We start from the raw sequence: 25,478 nt of genomic DNA, 5'->3' as shown, positions 1-25,478 counted from the left end.
ATGACAGCTTTTTTTTTATTAATAAAATGGTTAATGAGGGTTGTGTGTTTTTTTTTTTTATTTCAATAAAATATTTTTTCTATGTCTTTGTGGTTTTTTTTAAACTATATTACTACCGCCTTAGTAATGGCCGCCGGCTGATTGACAGCATCCATTGCTAAGGCGGGGCTTAGTGTTAGCGGATGCAGAGGCTAACACTAACCCCCTTTATTACACCGGTACCCACCGCCACCAGGGGTGCTGGGAAGAGCCGGGTACGATCCAGTACCTGACCATCTGTAGTGATGGTCGGCCACTGGGTTGGCCGCAGGCTGGTATTATCAGGAGGGGAAAGGCCAAAAACAGTGGCCCTTCCCATCCTGGTAATGCTGCCTGCTGCTGCTTTATTGTATCTGGCTGGTTATGAAAATGGGGGGGACCCCACGGCATTTAAAAAAAAATAATAAATAAATAATTGGAAAGAACGATGTCGGGTCCCCCCCAATTTTCATAACCAGCCAGATACAACACAGCAGCAGCAGGCAGCATTACAAGGGTGGGAAGGGCCACTGTTTTTGGCCTTCCCCAGCCTAATACTACCAGCCTGCGGCCACCCCGGTGCCTGCCCGTCACTACAGATGGTCGGGTACTGGTTTGTACCCGGCACTTCCCAGTACCCCTGGTGGCAGTGGGTACCGGGCTAATAATGGGGGTTAGTGTAGCCTCTGCACCGGCTAACATTAAGCCTCGCCTTAGTAATGGAGATTGTCAATCAGCCAGCGGCCATTACTAAGGTGGTGATAATAAAGTTTAAAAAGATACAAGCACATAGAAAAAATATTTTATTGAAATAAAAAAACAACCCTCATTAACCATTTTATTGAGAATAAAAAAATCAGATCAGAGATCAGAGGCTTCTTTTTTCTTGTGATCGGTGGACCCCAATGATGAAAACTTTGACATATGTCATGGGTGGTCCTTTAAATCTAAATGCAATAGTTAGAAATGTAATGGAAATTGAAGAATAAAAAATTTTAAGTTTGGAATAAACTATCCGTCTTATCTTATCTAACTAGGGGAATCTATAAGTCAGGTATTTTCTGTATCTTGAAGAAATTCACAATTGGTACGCAGCATATGAATGGATCAAAATAAGATATTGGCCTATTGAATTGTTTGCTTTGCTCTAACCTCAATATATACATACAGAGGTTTTTTCCTGCTAATAAACCAATATTTGTTCATTCTTTGAAGAGCTATGTAATATACATGCAGCAATACAACAGAATAACGAAAAGTGTTGTCTGCTTTGGAAAACCCATTTTCAAATACCCTACTAGGCCACTCTGAGTTAATTAAGAGGGGTCCCTCGTTCCAATCCCTAATCTATTAGCCAGGACAGAGAGCAGCTTCAAAGAGTGTCTATAGCTTTGGAGGAATCAACACATCTATTTAGTTCATGGTCATTCCATTGATTTCAATGGGCAGCATGGTAATACTTTACTTCTCTTGTGGTGGCGCTGCAGGGAAATTAAATACTTGTTGCCAAGTTGTTGTGCAGATTATAACTTTGATCCCAGCAGTGAGAAAACCTGTAAACATCTAATCGCCAAGGGACTCTTCAAATAATAAGATATTGTCCAAAGTGGAGAACCTCTTTAAGGAGCTAGGCCGCAAGTTAAAATGGATTTAGTTGACAAAAAAAATTGCGTTGAAAGTAGAGATGAGCGAATTTCCTGAAATTTGTTTCAGGTCCAATTCAGTCAAACTGGCCGTCAAATACGATTCGGTCGAAAAAAAATGTCCTGATTGCCCTGAAAAGTCGTCTATGACACTCGAAGGCTTTCTAGGATTGTATTTAACCCCTTTCAAGCTCTTTAACGCCAAGACAGTATTAGTAATGTCAAAGTGACAGCAACATACATAGCTATGGGTAAACGGATGGTAGCCGGTGGTAACAAAAGCTCTCTTTAATAACCTAAGGCACTGTCTGTATTTTGATGCTTTTGTAAATAAAAAAAAACGGTTAAAAACATATCTTTTTTGGGGAGCAAATGCCTGCCAGTGTTTATACACACTCAGTGGTATCGGAAGAAGAAATGTTTTTTTAACAAGCCGTCCAAAAATTATCGCTTTTTGAGGAGTAGCCAATGGCAGATCATCATTAGGGCATTTTGGCCAGCCGCACGGGGCACGGGGCTCCCAGGGCACCCATGGCCGCCCAAAGTACAATGTAGATTTGTTGCGTTTTTGCTGCGAATTATGGCAAAGACTGTGACAAAACTGACATGACCTTATGTCTGCAGTTCTTGTTACTGTTTAGAGACCTGTGGGTCACATGACCGCAGGTCCTAGAACATCAGCAAGACTCCACAGAGAAGACTGTAGGGTGATCTACTAGGTAAGTATAAGGGGATGGATTTGTTTAAGGGGTCTGTATTTAGGGGGTTTGGTCTGATCTTGGGTCTGTATTTAGGAGGTCTGGTCTGGGGTCTGTATTAGTTTAAGGGGTCTGGAGTCTGTATTTAGGAGATCTGGTCTGGGGTCCGTATTTAGGGGGTCTGGTCTGGGGTCTGTATTAGTTTAGGGGTCTGTATTTAGGGTGTCTGGAGTCTGTATTAGTTTAGGGGGTCTGGTCTGGGGGTCTGTATTAGTTTAGGGAGTCAGGTCTGGGGTCATTATTAGTTTAGGGGGTCAGGTCTGGGGTCTGTATTTAGAGGTCTAATCCGAGGTCTGTATTTTGGGTGCTTATTCTGGGATCTATATTTACTTAGGGTGCTTGTTCTGGGATCTATATTTTCTCAGGGGAGGATCTGGTCTGGGGACTGCAATAGTTTAGAAGGTTTGGGGTCTGTATGTATTCTAGGATCTGGTCTGGGGTCTGAATTTATTAGTCTGCGTTAAAGGGGTTGTCCGGGCACGTGGATAGGTCATCCGTATGAAAAACCAGTCCGTGTCAGGGCAACCCCTTTAATGTATGGGCCTGGGCCTTCGTGTCTGAATTTTTGTGTTTCTATAGTGGCTGAAATGGCTGCAGACGCGAGGAGCAAAGATGTCTCATCAGGAGAAGTCGCCATACCAGTCTGTGTCAGATGGAGAAGAAAAGAGAACAACTCCCATCACAGAAGACGTCACCTGTGAGTCACTGGATCTGTAGAGGATGTGTCCCCTCTCCTGACATGTTTGTTGTAGGAAATCCTTGTATTCCACATAAAGTCTTTGTGTACCCAGGACTAATAAACAAATGCGTGTTGCCATTCCCATTGTCAGGAGGATGTGTACTTACACAGTGTGATACAGTCAGCGATGTTCGGAGACTGTCAGTATGTAGGGACACAGCCTTTTCACAAGGGGAATCGTAACACCCATTTGTCAATGCTCGCACTGAAAAGTGGTGTTCACTATAGACACGGCAGAGTGCCGGTGGGGAAGGGGAGTGGAACAGCCCAGGACCTATGGTCTACTTAATCCGCCACTGGGAGCAGCAACAGTTTTGGTGTTATTTTAAATAAAATAAAAAAATAACAATTAAATAAATATATTTTTATATATATATATATATATATATATATATATATATATATATATATATATATATATATAGGCCATGTGCTCATTATCAGGGGATGAATCAGTTCCCCAACTTGTATATAGACCATAGAACAGAATAACGGCACAAGGACTTCAGAGTAGATGGAACAGGGTGGATTTATTGAGAAAGGTTCTGTGATGAACCGAAACGTCGCTCACTTGAGGTAAATAAATCCACCCTGTTTCATCTACTCTGAAGTCCTGGTGCCGTTATTCTGTTCAATGGTCGCTTTTTATTCATGTTGGGGAACTGATTCATCCTCTGGTAATGAGTACATGGCCTAATATATAGGTATGTTGGAGTGCTGTGTTCATTTTCTCTTGGACTATATATGTTGTGGTACTTTTAGATATATGCAAATAATGAGTGATGTCACGACCATGACTTTTGTATCAGAAGGCGGTAGCAGGCTATTAGCACAAAGATTAATATTATTTAAGGAGATTTGTGAATGATGTGATGAAGATTGGTGATTCACAAATTAGTGCAAGAACTGTATAGCCGCAAAAGCACTCACTCACAGCAATAGCTGCCTGTACCTGCCTAACTAACACAGTGACACTGACTGAAAGCTATCTCTCTCTAAAATCTCTCTCTCTATCAAATTATTGTAAACCTAGTTATCTATTCTCTTCTCAAAACACACTTACTGACACAAATCCATTATATATCTGTTATATATCTGTATTCTGTGTTTTACTATCTCTCACTCTCTGTCTGATGTCCTCTCTCTCCTATCTGTATCTCCACAAAGCAGCCACTGATGACTCATATGACTGTCATCCACTGAGTCATCAGTGACTAACACCTTTACACCTTATGATTGCCTGTGCTAGATGGGGGATTCTTATCTCATCGAAGCGAATCCCAGGTTGAAATCCACCCAGGGATAATACCTGCATGGAGTTTGTATGTTCTCTCCATTTTTGTGTGGGTTTTCTCCACGTACGCCGATTTCCTCCGAGTTCCATTGACTTATTTTTAAATAAGCTGTAGAATTTGGGATCACCGACTGTGAGCTCTGCTGTGTACAGGGTTGTGGAATACGTTGGAGCCATAGAAGCAATGGGGAGTAAAGAAATAAAGAGATCACACATAAATAATAATAGAAGTTGTTGATTTAGTTATTGAACATTTTAACTTTGAAACACAGTTAGGGTCTTCTAGTTTTTAATGCAGAACATCTTGACACGGACGGATTTACCATATCTTCAATCTGTGAAGTTGCACAGGGGCCAGGTGGTAAGGGGTTCCAGAAGAGTAGTTTACAATATTGCATGTAAGGGATGGAGCTAATGAATTTCATAGCTCAGCATAACTGGTGAATTGTTAGGAAGTCATAAGTGGGGGGGGCTCTATGATGCGCTATTAGGAGCCCATATACTTTTCTAGTGGCCCTCTGCTATCTGTGTGAGAGGTCGTCGTACATTTGCAAGCGGGCTCGGCTGTTTACCTAACTCCTATAGAAAGGAATGGACATGCGTGCCACCTCTCCATTTATTTTCCACCTGAATGCAGCGACCACCTCACCAACCATGAGGGAGGATGAGTGACCTCCCTATCTTGAAAAAGGTGCAAGGACCTGCATTTATCTGGCATTTATGGCATATCCTGTGAATAATAACCCTTTAAATGTTTATATAGAAAAAGGTAATGCAAACTTCCATTTAAAAGTGAATGAGGTGTAAAACCTACAAATCAGTATAGAAGTAAATAAGACCACACACAAATTTTTTCACATCACGAAAAGCTCATGTTTAATTTCATTTTACATGCTAAAGTCCCAAACAAATGTGTATATTACATGTACCAAACATATGCAGTGCCTCATGGGACTGAATTCCGAATTACTTATCGTGACCATTACCATATGTTTCCAAATATGTTGTGAATATTTCAGGTCGAGACCCTACATCTCATAAGTGTTTCTAAAATAAAAATTGATAAAATGTCTTTTAGGCTCATACACACGGCTGTATTAGGCTGGATTCACACGAGCACATTACGTCTGTAATGGACGGAACGTATTTCGGCCACAAGTCCCGGACCGAACACACTGCAGGGAGCCGGGCTCCTAGCATCATAGTTATGTACGATGCTAGGAGTCCCTGCCCCTCCATGGAACTACTGTCCCGTACTGAAAACATGATTACAGTACGGGACAGTTGTCCGGCATCGAGGCAGGGACTCCTAGCGTCGTACATAACTATGATGCTAGGAGCCTGGCTCCTGCAGTGTGTTCGGTCCGGTACTTGCGGCCGAAATACGTTCCATCCATTACGGACGTAATGTGCTTGTGTGAATCCAGCCTTAGGGATACATGTTGTATGGATCCATAATATGGTGCCCATAAACTCTCATGTGGCATCCTATGCCATATAATGGGGGTATCCTCCTCTACAATCACCTACGAGTGGTACATAAAGTGCAGAATGCATACTCGTAATCACTCCGTGATCTGCCGGCTGTCCGTTATTGAACATTTATGATTATCGTGCTTGACATTACAGATGATTATTCAAAACATTGAAAAATCTTTGTCTCATAGATACTTCCTGCTCCCCCTGCAACATCACAATAGGGGTCTGAGGATAGCCAGATGTCTCATTGACATTGATGTGATTGAGATAATTGACCATCTATAGTTCAACCCGGCTTCTTAGAGTCATAGCGCCATATCCAAAATAAAACATAGGCTTGCAGACAAGTCCATGATCATTGAATTTTACTATATAGTGCACGGTAGAAAACCCTCATAAATCTGTGACTCAAGTAATTTCATTTGTTTTCCCTTTAGGTGAACCAGGATGAAAACTGGCAATACACAAAACTAGTAGGGTATTAAAGAGAACCTGTCACCAGCATTTCACCTATTGAACTCTCCTTACCCCTCGCTGGCCGCTTCTGTCGAAAGTTCATTGCCGATATCCCCTCTCCTAAACTCCTCCTCCAACCGTAAATAACGGTCTGCAAACATTTTGCACCTTTTATCGTAATAATCCGGCAGTTTCGCTCGTTCCTCTTCTTATGACCGCCCACCGGTGAAAACTGGCCTGTCCTGAATGCCGAACTCTCGTCTGAGATAGTGCACACGCGCTCGTCGTGTATGGTCCGACACCCTTCCCTGCTTCGCCCGGGCCTCAAAATTAGTTACTGCGCATGCACCACTATGGTGTCCCGTTGTGCGCACGCACCAGAACAGGACATCAATGCGCAAGCGCAGGATTTCGTATATATGCTGGGAGGAGGCGAGGAACTGTCAATCAAAAGTAAGGAGGCGGGATTAACTCAGAAAGGTTTGAGAAATGAAGATATGACTCTTTTCGACTGAAGATATGACTCTTTTATTGTCATTGGCATACAGTGCAGGAACACTAATTATAGGTTACGTAAAAATGATTTTCACCCACTACCACCAGGTATTGCTAGTGACAGGTTCCCTTTAAGCGCTGGACTTCGGTTCCTTGGGCCCACCCTCCTCCATCTATACAGAACATGTACACGTCCACTTTTAATTTAATTGTAATCTTTATTGTTATCCTTGTACACACAGTGTAATGTCAGGATAGGGAGACAGACAGGTGAGCCCTAATCTACCCACCACTCAGTCCCTGCCTACTTGCACAGCCCATCCTAGGCGACGGCGTACAACTGGGCGACGGTCCCTACGCTGAATATGTGCACGACAGACAAACAAGACAAGGGAACACAAAAGCAAGGAATGTGGAGCAGTTGCCCATGGCAACACCGTTAGCAACAGAGTAGTGGACGAGCCGAGTCAAACCAGGAGTGTACGTGGTAACAAATGCAGAGCAGGAGAATAGTCAGTCAAGCCAGGGTAAATATGAAGCAGAGGTCAATGGTAACAGCAGGAACAGCAGAGCCAGGAAACAAGAGAATCACAGACAAAGGACAAGCAGCAAATGAAGGTATAAGTGAACCAAGGGCGGGAGCTAGAACTGTCTGGCCAGGCTGCGATAGGCTCTCCCACTCCTCAGCCTACCAGCCTGAGTGGTAGCAAATCGAGTCACTCTAGCAGACCTAGGAACAGATGCAGGCTGATTAACCACGGGCGTCGACACAGAAGCTGTGTCAGGCAACTCCTTCACAGTACCCCCCCTCCTTTTATGAGGGGCTACTGGACCCTTCCTAGGTGGACCTGGCTTGTTGGGGAACCGAAGATGGAACTTCCTGAGCAATAACCCGGCATGAACATCCCGGGCGGGTACCCAAGTCCTCTCCTCAGGCCCGTATCCTCTCCAATGGACCAGGTACTGAAGGGAGCCTTGGACCATCCTGCTGTCCACAATCTTGGCCACCTCGAATTCTACCCCTTCAGGGGTAAGAACAGGGACCGGAGGTTTCCTTGAGGTAGCCAAGGACGGGGAGCAGCGTTTCAGGAGGGAGGCATGGAACACGTTGTGTATTTGAAAAGATGGTGGTAACTCCAGCCGGAAGGAGTCAGGGTTAATGACCTCAATGACCTTGTACGGCCCTATATACCTGGGAGCAAATTTTTTGTACAGAGCTTTAAGGCGCAAATTTTTTGAAGACAGCCACACCCGATCCCCGACCACAAACAAGGGGTTAGCAGAACGTCTTTTATCTGCCTGAGTCTTTTGTATGCTCTGGGACGCCTCAAGGATCTTCTGAACCTGGGCCCAGAATGTGCACAGTTCCCGATGAACGACATCTACCTCGGGATTGTTGGAACCACCAGGCGAAATAGAGGAGAACCGTGGATTAAATCCAAAATTACAGAAAAAGGGGGAGACCCCAGACGAGTTACTGACCCGGTTATTGAGGGAACATTCGGCGAGGGGAATGAAGGAGACCCAATCATCTTGGCAGTCAGAGATAAAACACCTTAAATATTGTTCTAGAGACTGATTAGTCCTCTCGGTTTGGCCATTAGTTTCAGGATGGAAGGTCGAGGAGAAGGACAGATCAATCTCCAACTTCTTGCAGAAAGCCCTCCAAAACAATGAAACAAACTGTACCCCTCTGTCAGAAACAATATTGACAGGAACCCCATGGAGACGCAGGATGTATTTGACAAACAAGGTAGCTAACGTCTTGGCATTGGGTAGTTTCTTGAGGGGCACAAAGTGGCACATCTTACTGAAGCGGTCTACTACAACCCACACCACCGTCTTGCCTTGGGATGGAGGCAGATCGGTGATAAAATCCATTGAGATATGGGTCCAAGTCTCTGGGGAATGGGCAAAGAACATAGTAAGCCCGCTGCTCGGGACCTGGGAATCTTGGACCTAGCACAAATTTCACAAGCGGCGACGTAGGCCTTAACATCCTTAAGCAACCCAAGCCACTAATAGGTTCTAGAAATTAGGTGCTTGGTACCCAGGATGCCTGGATGGCCAGATAGTGCAGAGTCATGATTCTCCCTGAGTACCCTTAGCCGGAATTGCAGGGGAACAAACAGATTGTTCTCAGGAAGGTTCTCGGGAGCTGAACCTTGATCAGCCGCAATTTTGGAGACTAAGTCAGAATCAATAGAGGATATGATTATACCTGGGGCAAAACACAAGCAGGATCCTCCTCCGGAGGAGGGCTGGCCATGAAGCTACGCGACAGCGCATCAGCTTTAATATTTTTAGACCCAGCCCTATAGGTGACCACAAAGCTGAATCTAGTAAAAAACAACGCCCATCCAGCTTGTCTCAGGTTTAAGCTCCGGGCAGATTCTAGAAAAAACAGATTCTTGTGGTCGGTAAGGACCGTTACCTGGTGCCTAGCCCCCTCCAGGAAGTGGCGCCACTCTTCAAATGCCCATTTAATGGCTAAGAGTTCGCGGTTGCCAACGTCATAGTTACTCTCAGTGGGGGAGAACTTCCTGGAGAAGTAGGCACAGGGACGGAGATGGGTGAGAGACCTAGTACCCTGGGACAAGACAGCACCCACTCGCACCTCAGAGGCGTCAACCTCCACGATGAATGGCTCCATTTGGTTAAGCTGAATCAGCACTGGGGCAGAGATAAAGCACCTCTTAATGACCTCAAAAGCCTGGACCGCCTCCGGAGGCCAGTGGAGGAGATCGGCACCTTTGCGAGTAAGGTCCAGAAGAGGCTTAGCGATGATCGAGAAGTTAGCAATAAATCTCCTATAATAATTAGCAAACCCCAGGAAGCACTGTAAAGCCTTCAGGGAGGCAGGTCGGACTCATTCAGCCACAGCCTGAACCTTGGCAGGGTCCATGTGGAATTCGTTAGGAGTGAGGATTTGACCCAAAAATGGTATCTCCTGCACCCCAAACACACATTTTTTGGTTTTAGCAAAGAGTTTGTTTTCCCAAAGGGCCTGGAGCACCTTCCTGACATGCTCAATGTGGGAGGACCAGTATTTGGAAAACACAAGTATATCATCAAGGTACACTACAAGAAATACCCCCAGATAGTCTCTTAAAATCTAATTTATGAAATTTTGGAAGACCACGGGAGCATTACACAACCCAAAGGGCATGACAAGGTATTCTAAATGACCTTCGGGCGTGTTAAACACAGTTTTCCACTCATCCCCTCCTCTGATTCGGATAAGGTTGTAAGCCACCCGAAGATCAAACTTAGAGAACCACTGGGCCCCCTGAACCTGATTGAAGAGATCAGAAGTCAGAGGAAGGGGATATTGGTTCCTTACAGTGACCTTATTCAAGTTTTGGTAATCGATGCATGGCCTAAGACCACCACCCTTCTTCCCTACGAAGAAGAAGCCAGCACCTACCGGAGAACCCTTGGCCAGGCTTTCCTAGATATACTCTCTCATGGCTTCACGTTCGGGACAAGAGAGATGAAATATCCTACCTTTAGGGAGCTTAGCTCCTGGTACCAAATCGATTGCGCAATCGTACTCTCTATGAGGAGGTAACTCTTCGGAAGCTTTTTTAGAAAAAACATCAGCAAAATCCTGAATAAACTCAGGTAGAGTGTTCACCTCCTCAGCGGGAGAAACCAAATTAATAGAAAAACAGGACGTCATGTATTCATTACCCCATTTAGTAAGATCCCCGGTATTCCAGTTAAACGTGGGATTATGCATCTGCAACCAAGGAAGGCCTAAAACCAAATCGGACGATAATCCCTGTATCACCAATACCGAACACTGCTCCGAATGAATGAAGCCCACAATAAGTTCAAAAACAGGGGTATGCTGCGTAAAATAACCATTAGCAAGTGGGGTGGAGTCGATACCCACTACCGGGACAGGTTTAGGCAAATCAATCAATGGCATGGCTAGAGACATAGCAAATTGCACAGACATAATATTAGCAGAAGACCCTGAATCCACGAAGGCACTGCCGGTGGCAGACCTACCATAAAAAGAGACCTGAAAGGGAAGCAATATCTTATTAGGTTTCATGCATACGTGAAATACCTGTGTGCCCAAGCGACCTCCCCGATGGTCACTTAGGCGCGGAAGTTTTCCGGCTGCTTATTCTTACCTCTAGGACAGTCGTTCACTTGATGCTTGCCATCCCCACAGTAGAAGCAGAGACAATTCTTCCTGCGGAACTCTCTACGTTGTTGGGGAGACACGGAGGCCCTGAGCTGCATTGGTTCATCCGAGTTTTCCGTGGAAGAATGAAGCAACGAAGCAATCGGTATGATTACAGTGATACCAAATATGTATAGTTTTTTAAAGAAATTATTATTATGTTTGCACAATAAAAACACTTTAAATAAAAATTGTAAAAAATTTCCCTTACTGCATTTCAAGAGACATAACTATTTTATTTTTGCATTGCTGTAGCCATATGAGGGCTTGTTTTTTGCTGATTAACTTTTTTTATTCTTTTTTGGGAGGGAATGGAAAAAAATAGCTATTTTGCCGTTGTTTTTTGTGTCTTTGTTTTGTATGGCGTTCACCATGCAGTTTAATTAATATTCTAACTTTGACTGTTTTTAATTATTTTTTAATTATTTTTTTAGTCCCTCTAGGGGATTTCACAATGCAATCTTCTGATCGCTGATATAATGCCTTTGTAAACTTAGTATACCTAATACTGCCTAATAGGCATAAAGTCATGGCAGGCCTGGGGGCCTTGGTGACAGAGGAAACCCCCTTTGTCAACCACTTAAATGCTGTGGTTGCTATTGACCACGGCATTTAAGGGGTTAAACGGCCTGGATTGGAGGTTTCTCCAATCCTAGCAGTTGCAGCGGAACCCTGGCGGTCAGTCACAGCCAGGCTCCCGCAGTGATCATGCTACAGAGCTTATGTGCACACACGATCACCATCAGTACATGCACGTCGAAATGCAGGAAGGTGACCCTTCCCATGATGTGCATGTACATGATAATGGGAGAAGGGGTTAAGACACAAAACTCAATCATTCTCACAGTAAAATTTGTATAATCGGGCATTAAAGGGACACGATAGAAGCCAGATTATGAAATATTCTCAATTATCAGATGAGGAACACAGTCCAAAATTAATTGCTAATATGAAATGTTAAAGATGAACAAACCGATTCTGCACAAGCTGCATTGGATCTGATTTTTCCAAAAGTTTCAGATTCGCCAAAATCGAAAACTTTTGGGATTCGCGATGCAGAAATCTGCAAAACTATTTTACAGATTAGAGAAAAAAAAGGGGAGAAGAGGAAATTGAAAAATAAACAACATACCCTCCCGGTCTCCCATGTAACCGCTGTAGTTTCTGATTCGCTGCAGTAGTCACATGGGACAAGACAGCGTCATTTTAAAAGGCAGGCTTGGGCGCGTCGCTATTGAAGGCCAGGGGAGGGTGAGTATGTTATTTTTTTTTCCATTTTAGGGGTGTTATTGCAAGTGCCCCTATTGCAATTTGGGAACTTGTGATTTGCAGCAAATTTATTTAGACCGAAATTAATTTTGAGACTAATTCGATTAAAATTGGCTCTAAAAATGTTTCCCAATTTTTGGAAAAATTGCTCATCTTTATAAAATGTTTTACATTTTTGATCAGAGGACTCTCCTTATTGGGTATTGATGCCCAGTCTTCTACTTTCTTCTGCTTCTAGTCTTGTGAGAGTGGAGATGATCCTACTCTGAACAAGTGGTGGAAGATCAGAATGTCCAGACTATTAGACACTAGATTGGATGCACTGTGATGTATTATAGATGATTTACAACAAAGTTCATAGGAGAAAGAGATAACTATGGATGCTATAGGTGACTGCATGGCTCTACAATATAAATGAACAAGGACCCCTTCAGAATCTTTAAACTCTGCAAGAATTGTGGGTCCTAAAATTGATATCATACAGGTGCAAGTATAATACAATAATTTGAGTTTATGGATTATGGCATTTGACAAAGATGTGTCATCTCAAACCCTTGATCCTGTCTTATTGCTTCCAGCTGCATCAAGGGTACATTTTGCAAGACGAAACTAAGGTCAACGTGCCTCTGAGGGAATAACCCGTTCTTCTTATATTCCTTCTTTCACATAATATACACATTAAACCCCTGAAGAATTCTCATTATTCTAACGTTTTATGACATTACATTTTTTCCTCGGCATATACAGTCTAGTCCTCATCCATTGCTCTGTAAATTATATTGACCCATCTACTTTCGGACATTGTTGTTAGATCAGTACTATTTAGTGTGGAATTCCCTTTTAACCCTTTTACGACGCATTTAGTTTGAACATTATGAACGCAGCAATTTTTTTTCATTTTTTGTTTACTGCGTTCCGTGAGCCATAACTTTAAATTTTTTTCCTGCAACATAGCTGCCTGCACATAGTATAATTCCCCCCATAGCTGCCTCCACACAGTATAATGTTCCCCATAGCTGCCCCCATACAGTATAATGCCCCCCACAGCAGACCACATACAGTATAATACCCCTCATAACTGCCAAACACAGTATAATGCCTCCTATAGCTGCTCCTCATAGTATAATGCCCCTCATAGCTGGCCAACACAATATAATGCCCCCCATAGCTGCCCCTACAGTATAATGCTCCCCATAGTTGCCCCCATACAGTATAATGTCCCCCATAGCTGCCCCCACACAGTATAATACCCCCACAGCTGCCCTTATACAGTATAATGCCCCCCATAGCTGCCCCACACAGTATAATTCTCCCCATAGCTGCCCCCATACAGTATAATTACCCATATCAGACCCCATACAGTATAATGCCCCATATCAGACCCCAGACAGTATAATGTGCCTCATAGCTGCCCCCCACACAGTATACTGCCCCATATTATAATACCCCACTCAGCTGCCCCCTCACAGTATAATTCCCCCCATAGCTGCAAGCATACAGTACAATGCCCCCATGGATGCCCCCACAGTTTAATGCCAAATATCACCCCCCCCGTACAGTATAATAGCTGTCCCCCCAGCGTAATGCCCCATAACTGGCACCATATCAGCCACCCTCATAGCTGCCACCATATCAGCCCCCTATAAAGTATAATACCCCCATATGTGCATAATAGAAAAATAATAAAATTACTTTCCTAACCCCAATCATACGACGGGTGGAGGAGATCCTTCTCCTCCTTTGCCCTGTGGAATGAGTGACTCAGCGCAGACAGGCGCGATGATGTCACTAAATCACGCCTGTCTGCGCCAAGTCGCTAATGGCTCACGGCACAGTAAATGCTGGAGCAAGGAGCCGTCAACTCCTTGCTCCAGCATTAAATTCAACTGTATCTGCGTCCTGAGGACGCAGATACAGTTGGAACCGGGACCTTGGTGAGTGACTGGCGACCACCCAGAGGTCTTCACACGAACCCCCAGGGGGTCGCGACCCACAGTTTGTAATGTATTGTATCTCGCAGTTTGCAGTGGGGAAAGAAGAGGGGGGAGTGTAATTTAAAGCCCCCCCTCTCCTCTCTCCACTGCAAACACAGACAGTACAAGACAACACACATACATTACGGCCTCCTCTGCAGCTCACCTGGAGTCCTACATGCACTTCCGCACTGGTTCTTCTGCACTGGTTCTTCCACAGTGGCTGGAACGCCCCTCACGTGACATCACGGTCACATGGTACACTGCGTGTACTATGTGAACGTGATGTCTAAAGGAGCCCTGCCAGTAACCAGGAAGTGTTGGCGTCATGGCACATACAGATTTAGCATTAGCGCACTGTGTGGCAACGGGGGCCCTGTGTGCCCCCCAGGCTTAGGGGCCTGGTCACAAGTGCGACCGCTGCAACCCCTATAGCTACGCCACTGACTTAATAGAACACAGATAAAAGCAATACATTGCAATACATTACCATTGCAGTGTATTGCATGAGTGATCCATAGATTGCCTGGTAATGTCCCTTAGGGGACTATAAATAAATTGTACAAAAATGTGACACAAAACAAATGTTTTTTTAACAATAGCTTTTTTTCTTTGTAAAAGTAGTAAATCAAAAAAAGAACTATATAAATTTGGTAGAGCTGTAATTGTATTGACCTGCAGAATAAAGTTTGTAGGTAGTTTTTGCCACACAGTGAATGCCGTAAAAACTAACCCTAAAAAATGACGGGTACAGACCTACAGCATGACTCGGAAGAAACAGATGTGAACTGAACTGAAAAAGCTCCCTGACTCCCCGCTCTCAAAATGGTGATACAGCGACTGCAGAGGCTGATGCCTCACCTCATCGAGCCTCAGTCATCTCTTCTTCTGGGCCAAGTCAGTCATCAGATGGGGATGTGCCTCTCCCTGGCTGGTTAGAGGACATGGTTAGCCAAGGTAAGAGAGGAGCTGACCGCTCTACTCCTTCCTCTCCCAATAGCAGGGGCCCGTGCATAAAACGTTGCATTTTCCCTGGCCCCACACATGGGACATGTCTCTGCCCCTGACATGCCTGGGCTGACAGATATACCCTCTGACCACTTCTATTATGAATCGGATACTACACACACTTCCTTTTAGAATCTCTAGAGCCTTAGATCAAGTAGTATCCCACATCCAAGCAAATGTGGATGAATGAGGGAGTCATACTGACCATACTGAATGCAGAAAGCAAATCATGATCTCATTGATTCACACACTGAGCTTGCAGAAGAAGTACAATGGCTGAAAAAGAAAATAATGGACCAAAAGGACAGGTCCAGGAGGAATAATCTCAAACACGTGGTCGAATGCCTTTTGTGCTCCTTGCTATTGATGTGGAGAAGGCATTCAATTGGGTTCACTGGAGATATTTGGAAGCGGTTCTCTCCAGGTTTGGTTTTGTGAGTTTTGTTAAACCTGCTATCTTAGCTCTCTATTCCCCTCCCTCAGTTAATGTTCTAGTTTCAGCAATCCTGTGAAGCTCCTTTCCTATTACAAATTGTTACTATCAGAGGTGCCCCTTATGTCCCCCGACCTTCACTATAATGATGGAGCCTCTAGGAGAATCCATTACAAACAATCCCCTTATATGAGGCATACAAGTAGGACATTCTCAACGTAAAATTTACCTACATGCAGTCAATGTTATACTTTCCCTCAGTCCTTCCTTTCTGAGGTGCAAAAATCATTGGATATTTTTGGGAAACTCTCATACTACAAAGTCAATAGTAGTAATTTCCATATTTTAAATGGGGGGCTACCCTTGAATACACAAGCTAGTGTTCAATCTTTCTTTTACTTTCAGTGGAATAATCTCAAAATTCACTACTTAGATATTTCTCTCACCAGCTCTACTGACTAGTATACCTCAAGCTCTCAATTCTTATTCCCAATTCTTCACTTCTTCGGTTAGGAAAATAGCCATCATTAAAAGGATGACCATTGTAACGTCTATGGCCACGGTCCGTCGTTCTGCCGTAAACCTCGATGGCCTGACCATGGACATCTTACCTCTCTGCAGCGCCGTCCTCCTGTGAGGCACCGGCACTCACTTCCGGACTTCGAGCGTCTCTGGCGGGCTGGGGCTCCCCCCTACCCTCAGGATTTCTAACTCCTTTCCCGTCTCCCTGCTGAAACCCGTGGTCCTGAACTGCTACTCCAGGACTCCTAGTTCCACAGTGGTCCCTGGTCGCTCATCGGGGACTTTCGAAATAAAGGAGATTCTGGCTACCAAGAAAGTGGGAGGAAGGACATTTTATTTAGTGGATTGGAGGGGGTTCGGCCCAGAAGAGAGGTCTTGGGAGTCAGAGGAGAACATCGATGCTCCCGTCCTCGTGAGTAAGCTTCTCTCCCACTCCCAAGAAGAGGGGGCGTAAGAGGTGGGATACGGTAACGTCTATGGCCACGGTCCGTCGTTCTGCCGTAAACCTCGACGGCCGTGACCATGGACATCTTACCTCTCTGCAGCGTCGTCCTCCTGTGAGGTGCCGGCACTCACTTTCGGACTTCGAATGTTACTGGCGGGCGCGCGCGTGCATGGTCTTAAAGGAACAGTGTGCGCATTTTTGCAGGAGGTCTGCAATCTAGCCCAGGATGCCCTGGGCTATAAAAAGGTCTCTGCCCTCTTGCTCTTTGCCAGAGCGTTGTTTGTTACCCATAGTTTATCGTGCTAATGGTCTCCCAGTATCTTCCAATTTCCCAGTGTACCTTGTTCCTGTATCCCGTATCCTGTTTCCGTGCTACCCAGTTCTAGTGCCGTGCTGTGCTGTTGCCGTGCTGTGCTACAGTCTCACTTGATTTGCTACACCTCTCCTGACGTCTTCCCACCACCTGGTCCTGGACGTGCCTGCCTCGTTACTGCCTACGATTGCCTCAGGTACCCTCGCTGAACTATATGAACTTTGTACTTACCTGTTTGGCGAGCTGCCATCCCGCTACACGGTACGGCCCAGTGGGTCCACACCCCGCATCGTGACAACCATGCTTTCATTCTTTGCCTATTCCAAATGAAAATAACCCCCCTACCCCGGCCCTTTTTGAAGAAATTACAAAAGGTCATTAATGACTTCATTTGGTTAAGTAAAATAACAAAAGTCAGAATGAATGGGGACATTGTTGTTCCTGAGGTTCAGAAATATTACTGGGCTACTACACTTGACCAACTGAAATGTTGGCGTTCCCCCAAAAAATTACTCCAAATTTAACATATCATGACAGACCACCCACTAGTATTTTTAACAGGTATTAGGCTTATATACCTCCCAGAAATACAGCCCTATGGTTTTCAAGTATTAAAGCATCTATGTCTATATGGAAGGCTTATTCCTCTGTTTTACCCCAGAAACCTCCCAGGAATACCCCAGGAACCTCCCAGGAATACAACCCTATGGTCTTCAAGTATTAAGGCATCTATGTCTATATGGAAGGCTTATTTCTCTGTATTACCCTTAGTATATTTACTGTCTGAATTGCCAAATATTTCTTTGGACCATTGGGAGTCCTCAAGGATTACGCATATCCATTCTTTGTTTGACAACCCCCAATTATTGGCATTTTCTAGCCTAACTAGTAGATACTCTCTTCCTAATAGGGAATTCTACAAATATCTCCACATTAGACATCTACTTGACTTTTTAAATATAAATTATCAACTGTTCCCACCCTTTACGTGCCAACTTTACTTTAATTTGGTGTGTATTTAGGTAGGTATCTCTGGTTTTCATGAAGATATAATTTAACACCTCCTTACTGGTAAACCCTGCTTTTGTTGAAAATGGGAGACTGATTTACAGTCATCCTTCTCTCTTGGGAAATAGGGTAAAGCTTTCAATTGGACCAAGAAGGTTTCAAATGGATGAGACATTGGGAATAATGTTGTTGTTGTTGCGGTGGTATTTAACTCAAACACAAATTGCGAAAATGAGTCTGTCTTATTCAGAATTTTGCTGGAGGGGATGTGGAATTAAGGGTTCATACATTCATATGCAGTGGCAATGCCAGTGGTCTATTCCTTTTGGGAAGACATATTATAGTAGCCACACGCTTACTTATCGGTAGATCTTTGAAGACAGATGTTTCTACCACAATTGCTGAAATGGTCAATCAGGTTAAAGGGTCCTTTGATATGAAAAATATGTATGGTCTTATAGCTTGCCGACTACCCAACATGCTGCCCAATCCATTCAAAATTTTGGCTGCCAGATTCCTGCCGATGTATTTTAATTTGTGAATTGACGTTACTCTTTCTATTACTTGGTATTGTTGGAACCATTTGTGGTAGTTGATCTCTTGAACCTTCTCATGATGTTATATACTGTATAGTTTATGCTTGGTTAAAGTAAAAACTCCTATCAAATGCAGCTACTGTCTTTATATGTACCCCATGAGTGGTAGTGAAATTCCATTTGACCATCCATTACCTGTATGTATACAGTGCTAGTTGCTTATAAGGACTAAGATTATTTTTAAATCCTTGTAAAAATTTAATGTTAAGAAAAAAAAACTCCAACTTGTCCCACATGTCCTTAAAAAGTTATTGGTCTAGGAATGTGACAATGAAAAAAATGAAAATGAAGAAATGAACATTGACTGTGTCTAGACTGGGTTAGATACTCTATGCCCTCTACTCAATTTTTCTAGTGCAGAAAAGGCATAATTAGCTCAAAACTGTCTTTTTGCGCAAACATTTTGCAACTTTTTGTTTTTTTCGGCATTCCTCAATACTTTTCAAAAAAGTTGGTGGAGCTTTTACTATAATTGATGGCAGAAACTGTTCTAGCAGGAACTGAAACTTTTTTTAACTTTTTTTTTAGTCCCACTAGGGCCTTCACTATGAGATTATTTGATCGCTTTTATAATACACTGCTATACTTCTGTATTGCAGTGTGTTATTGACTAAGGCCTCATGCACACGACCGTAGTGTTTTTCTGGTCCGCAAATTCCAGGACCGTGTTCCGTGAAATGTCATCCGCAGTTCATCCGTATGTCCTCCGCAGTTCATCCGTATGTAATCCGCAAAATGCGGATGAAAAATAAAAAGCCTAGGTAAAACATGATGACGACAGAACTCATTCCCGGTCGTCGCCTAGCAACACTTCCGCAAATCCGCAAAACTGCGGATGACACACGGCGGTGTATCCGCAATTTCCACGGGCCCATTGACTTCTATTGGCATGTCCGCACCGCATTTGCGGCCCATAATAGGACATGTCCGTAGTTTCTGCGGCACGGATGTGCGGACATGCGGAGAGCCGTGAAAACACGGATAGTGTGTATGGGCCCATAGAAATGAATGGGTCCGCAATTTACCCGTGGATTTGCGGTTGAATTGCGGACGCAAAAACACGGTCGTGTGCATGAGGCCTAACAGTGCAAAACTTTCTGGCATCCACTAAAGGCAGACCTGGGGGCCTTTGTTAGGCCCCCAGCTGCCATAGAAATGTTCGGCACCCCGCAATCGCTTCGTGGTTTTGCAGATGGGGTGAAGGAGGGAGCCCCTTCCCCCTAAAACCACTGAGATGCGGTGTTCGCTATTGACCACCGCATCTGAGGGGATAAATGGGCGGGATCGATGTTGATTTTGATACCTCCCACTCGAGAAGGTCAGCTCCTAGCCCTCAGCTACCTCCGGTAGCTGAGGGAAGGAGCTTTCACTGCTCGCAGCGCAGATTTATTCTGATGCAGTGATGTAAAAAGGCATATGCATAAAAAAAAAAAGCCCATTAGTTACCGTCGTAAAAAGGCGTATTGGCGGTCACTAACGAGTTAATAAAGTTAATAATAAATAAATAAAGATCCCCTTACAAAATGCTTTATTAAGGAAAAAAAAATAAACAAAATTACACATATTTGGTACCACGTCCGTACCAACCCCAACTATTAAGCTATTACATTATTTAACCTGCATGGCGACCGGCGTAAAAAAATTAAATAAAAAAACAATGCCACAATTGCTGTTTTCCGTTCATTCTGCCTTAAAATAAATTTGAGAGAAAGTGATCAAAAAGTTGCATGTACTCCAAAATGGTACCAATAAAAACGTTTTATCGTTCCGCAAAAAAAAAGCCCTAATACAGCTGCATCGGAGGAAAAATAAAAAAGTTATGGCTGTTAAAACATGGCGACACAAAAACAACTAGCATTGAAAAAAAGTGTTTTTACTGTGTGAAAGTAATAAAACCTACAAAAACTATATAAATTTGGTATTGTCGCAATCATCATGACTCACTGAATAAAGTTATTGTGTTATTTAAACCACACGGTAGATACTAAACAAGGAGAAAAAACACACGGCGCCACATAGTGCAATTATCCAACGGTCATAGGAAAACAATGCTAGGGCAATTACGCTCACCTAGAGAGGTTATGCTGACCAGGCACAACACTGTTGAAAGGTATGAGACAAACCTCTATGCAGATTACCGCTTAGGAGATACATGAATAGGAGACACACCCAGGGTGTGTACAGCCAGATCCAAGGTATAGCTGCTGCCCAGGTCCAAAAAAACGGTGAACGGAAATTCACCGCCAACAATGAGGCGAAGGGAGAAGAAAAAAAGGGACCAATAGCTAGGCGCTGCTATACTAATTTGTATTTTTATTATTATAAGATAGAATACAGGCTACGCGTTTCGACGCAGGACATGCGTCTTCATCAGGCCATAAATATACAAAAAAACATCATACATATATATACATGTCAATGTAAAACTGGGGGCCAATCACAGGGAGGAATCAGGGAGGGGACAAGGGAAACTCCGGAAGAAAAACGGAATCCTGCTGTAGTGCAGCTGGTCTTCAAGATGGCCTAAAAGGGTGACCTCAGCTGGAGAGACGCCACCCCCGGATAAAGGCATCCCGCCGAAACGCGCGTCGGGTCTGACGGTCTCTCTTTGCAGAGATATCATTATGGGTATGTTACTGGTTTCTCTCCTCCTATGCTGCTTCTTTTAAATAATACTCACTTGGAGTGATATTTACCTGCATTTTTTTGCTTTCAAGCAGTATTATAGGATGGTGTTTGGCAACAGACTGTTGGTGTCTTTATTATTATTACAGACTCCTTTACTAATCTAGTATCATTATGCATATTGTTATATCTTATATGTCATTATTTGCACTACTGCTTTGATTATACAACTAATCAGTCCGTTTGCTCTAGTATCACAACTATACACTGTTCCCATTCTTTGTACATGTATCTCTACATTAGATGAACGTTTTTATTCATGCTGGGCATGACTCATCTTTTAAAATTGAGATTTTTTTCAATAAAGTTTGTATTTTCTTCCATTACATACATTGTGTTAATTGTACCCCACACTTTATAGGCTATGTACAGGATACAAAGCAGCTGTATCTCAACAAGATTTTTAAAAAAAACTAATTTGAAAGTTGCACCAAATACACTGAACTACGCTGGAAACCACGCAAAAAAATGGCCGAAATTGCCTCCCATTGATTTTCATGGGAGGCGGAGGCTTTTTTTTCCTGCGATCGGGAAAAAAGCTCATGGGAAAAAAAAGCGGCATGATCTTTCTTCCCGCGGTTCCATCTCTGACCTACTATTGAAATCAAAGTGAGGCAAAGAAAGCATTTTTCGCAGTGTTTTTTGCCCCGTGGCACTCAACGGCCGCAGCTCAAAAACACAGTGAAAAACGCGGCAAAGAATGTGCAGGCAGCTCAAAATCAGCCTCAAAATTCCTGAAGGAATTTTGAGCCAGATTTTCAGCCTGCAAAAAACTCTGTATGAACATGCCTTAAAGATGTATTATGTAATTAATCAGTACAGAAAGTGATGACCTAAAACTGACGTGATGTTAAAAGGTGGACCGTCATTTGTTATGCCGGCCACAGACACAACGATCTGTCATATTCTCAACTTATGCTCCCAACGGAATAGCTTTTTCTTAGATTTTCACAAAAATCCTAATGATGGGTTAACCACATGGACCATCTAAATGAAAAAATGTCCAGTGAAAATTTCCACCATTTTGACAGTAATAACTTTCATCTGACGGTGCCGAATAATCCATACATGAATTTTAGGGATTACTTGAGGTCACAGCACTGGCTGGATTTTTTGTAACTTTTTTTGGGATGTTATTTGTTGTGCTATTTTGAGGCAAGGAGACGGTATCCCGCAGTAAAGGTTTTTAGTTTGGCATGCGGTAGGTCTATGTTAATACAGGAGATCTCTGAATATATTAAATGATCATCAGAAACACATGTGACCCTTTGATGTGATCTTTTCCAGTTTTAGCTATAAGGAGCACGTCTGATCATGATTTAACACAACCCAAGGAAAACCATGACTTGAAGGTCCCTCCATTGATCTCTTGCCCAAGTGCTACTAATCCATCCATGGTTTTCACATTGATTTCCATATAGAAGAACCCAGGGCTCGGATATAACAAAGTAAACGTCTACCTGAAACACGTGGTAGAACAATATTTTTTATGTAAATGTCTGACATTTCACAGAGAATTAGTCAATTCATTGCCAATAAAATTAATTCATCACTACCGTGAGGGGTAATCAGGTCATGAAATGTGATGCCTTTAAAAAGTGGGGTAAAATTAAAAACATCCCTTACCCGAAGTTCCTACCCTTACCCCACATGGAGTTTATGTGCGGCACCCAATACAAAGAATCATAGTAATGATTTTCTCCACCAATAAAATAAAAGAATTTCGTTTTTAATTTGTGTTTAGTTAAATTTGTATCTTAAAGGGGTATTTCCATTTGCTTGCTAACCCCTTACCGCCACAGCCAGTTTTAATTTTTTTTGTTTTAGTTTTTTCCTCCACATTTTTCCGTCGACATAAGCCTATGAGGGTTTTTTGATAGCAGGACAAAGTTTAGTTTAAATGGCATTTTCTGTACTATATAATGTACTGAAAAACTGTTAAAAAAAACTATTTTGTGTGGTGGAAAGAAAAGAAAACAGCAATTCCTCCATTGATTTTTGTTTTTGTTTTTACGGTGTTCATTGTGCGGTAAAAATAACATGCTAACTTTATTCTGTGGGTCAATACGATAATATAAGTTCAGATAGTTTTTTATATTTTACTACTTTTACAAAATAAAAACTATTTGTTAAAAATAAATTGTTTTGTATATTGTCGTATTCTAAGACACATATTTTATTTTTCAGTCGATGGAGCGCTGTGAGGACTTGATTTTTGAGGGACGAGCTGTAGTTTTTTTTGGTACCATTTTGGGGAATATGCGACTTTTTGATCACTTTTTATTCCATTTGTTTTAGGAAGCCAGGAGACCAAATAATAACAATTCTGGCATCTTTAATTTATAAATTTTTTTGAAACGTTTACTATGCAGGGGCAAATAACAATATATTGTAATAGCTTGGATTGTTATGAAAACCAGTTATGTTTGTTTTTTATTGTTCAGCAGTAAATTGCAGCGGGTCATGCACGGGGTATCACCTCTTAGGGCTAAAACAAAATTTAGACATACTCACAATGCAAGTTGTTTTATTGGACACTTTTAGTTCATTTTATTATTTTCTTTGTACTCTTTTTTTCCGTTAAAGGTGAGAACGCTGAACTCTACTTCTCATACCTCTATCTCGCAGCAATGTTTTGGGAGACTCCACCCCATTATTCTTACACACACATTTTTTATGCAATTTTTGGTGCAGTTTTTGGCTCAGGTTTTTTTTAGCAAAAGCCAGAAGTGGATTCAATAGGAAGAAAAGGTATAAAGAAAAGATTAATGCATCACTTTTCATTTGTGTCTACTCCTGTGTTTGGCTAAAAATAACTGAGCCAAAAACTATCACAAAAACTGAAACATGTCTGTGCGTTTGATCCTGATTTTAAGGACTGGACTGAATTGGTCACAGCAAATTCTATCTGCTATACAGTTCACTACTTCTCCATGCTTCCCAGGCTTGTTTTAGGTCTGTTCCCCTTAGACAACAGGCAGCACGATTTAATTTTTAGCTATTGTAATAGTAATCAATGAGTTAAAATAGTTTTCTGGTGATTTGTAGTTATAATATTAAGCTCTTGTTATCAATAGACATGCGTATTAGAGCATATTATATTAATAACATTTTAAGACCATTTTACACTGGCCAATTATCGAGCAGACGAGCGTTCATAGAACGTAGTAATATAGTAATATTTGCTCGTCCCCATGCATTGCTCCTTGTGAAAGGTGCAAACGAGCGCCGATTAACAAGCTGTCTTGTTGATCGCCACTCATTTACATGGCCCATGTCGGGCCATGTAAGAGGACCCTTAGTTTCTTCCCTGCAATAATGTATGCAGATTTTACCTATCTTTACTTATTTTGATTGGTGGTCAACACCCGAGTCTCATTGGGTCTCGTTGAATGATTAGAACCACATCATATTGTATTCCATTATACCTTTTGTTATAAATGAAGGGAACTGTGGGACCTCTCTCACATTCTTTTATATGCTACTAGGTGTCTGCGCATCAGTTATCACCCGGCCAGTGAAATCCCTGATCCTCGGCAACTTCTATTAGTAATAATAATAATCTTTATTTATATGGCGCCAACATATTACGCAGCACTTTACAATTCAGAGGGAACATGAACAGAGAATATCAGACATTACATAGTGGCAAAACTAATTTACAATTGAAACAAGAGGAGTGAGGACCCTTCTCGCAAGAGCTTACAATCTATGAGGAAATAAGGGAGACACAAAATGTAAAAAGTGCTTGCTCAGTACAATGGTCCCGACATATTTTATACATATGAGGCAGTACACAAAACTGCATTTGCCGGTCACCAGCCAGTATCTGTATATGACGGACATGAAGTGTATTAGGGTGTAAGGAGTGTGGGGGATACCGCTGAATGAAGGGGTCAAGTTCTCATGACTAATGTAAAAGGGGGGGACATGGGAAGGAGTCAGATTAGGGAATGTTATCGGCCTGTCTAAATAGAAGTGTTTTCAGGGCACGTTTAAAATTGTGGATATTGGGAATTAATCTGATTGTCTGTGGTGGAACATTCCAGAGGACGGGTGCAGCACGAGATAAATCTTGGATACGGGAGTGGGAGGTTCGGATTATGGAGGATTTTAATCTAAGGTCATTGGCAGAACGTAGAGCGT

Source organism: Rhinoderma darwinii, chromosome 5 (assembly GCF_050947455.1).
Source record: "Rhinoderma darwinii isolate aRhiDar2 chromosome 5, aRhiDar2.hap1, whole genome shotgun sequence".
Taxonomy (NCBI): Eukaryota; Metazoa; Chordata; class Amphibia; order Anura; family Rhinodermatidae; genus Rhinoderma; species Rhinoderma darwinii.
This window is presented reverse-complemented; position numbering follows the sequence as displayed.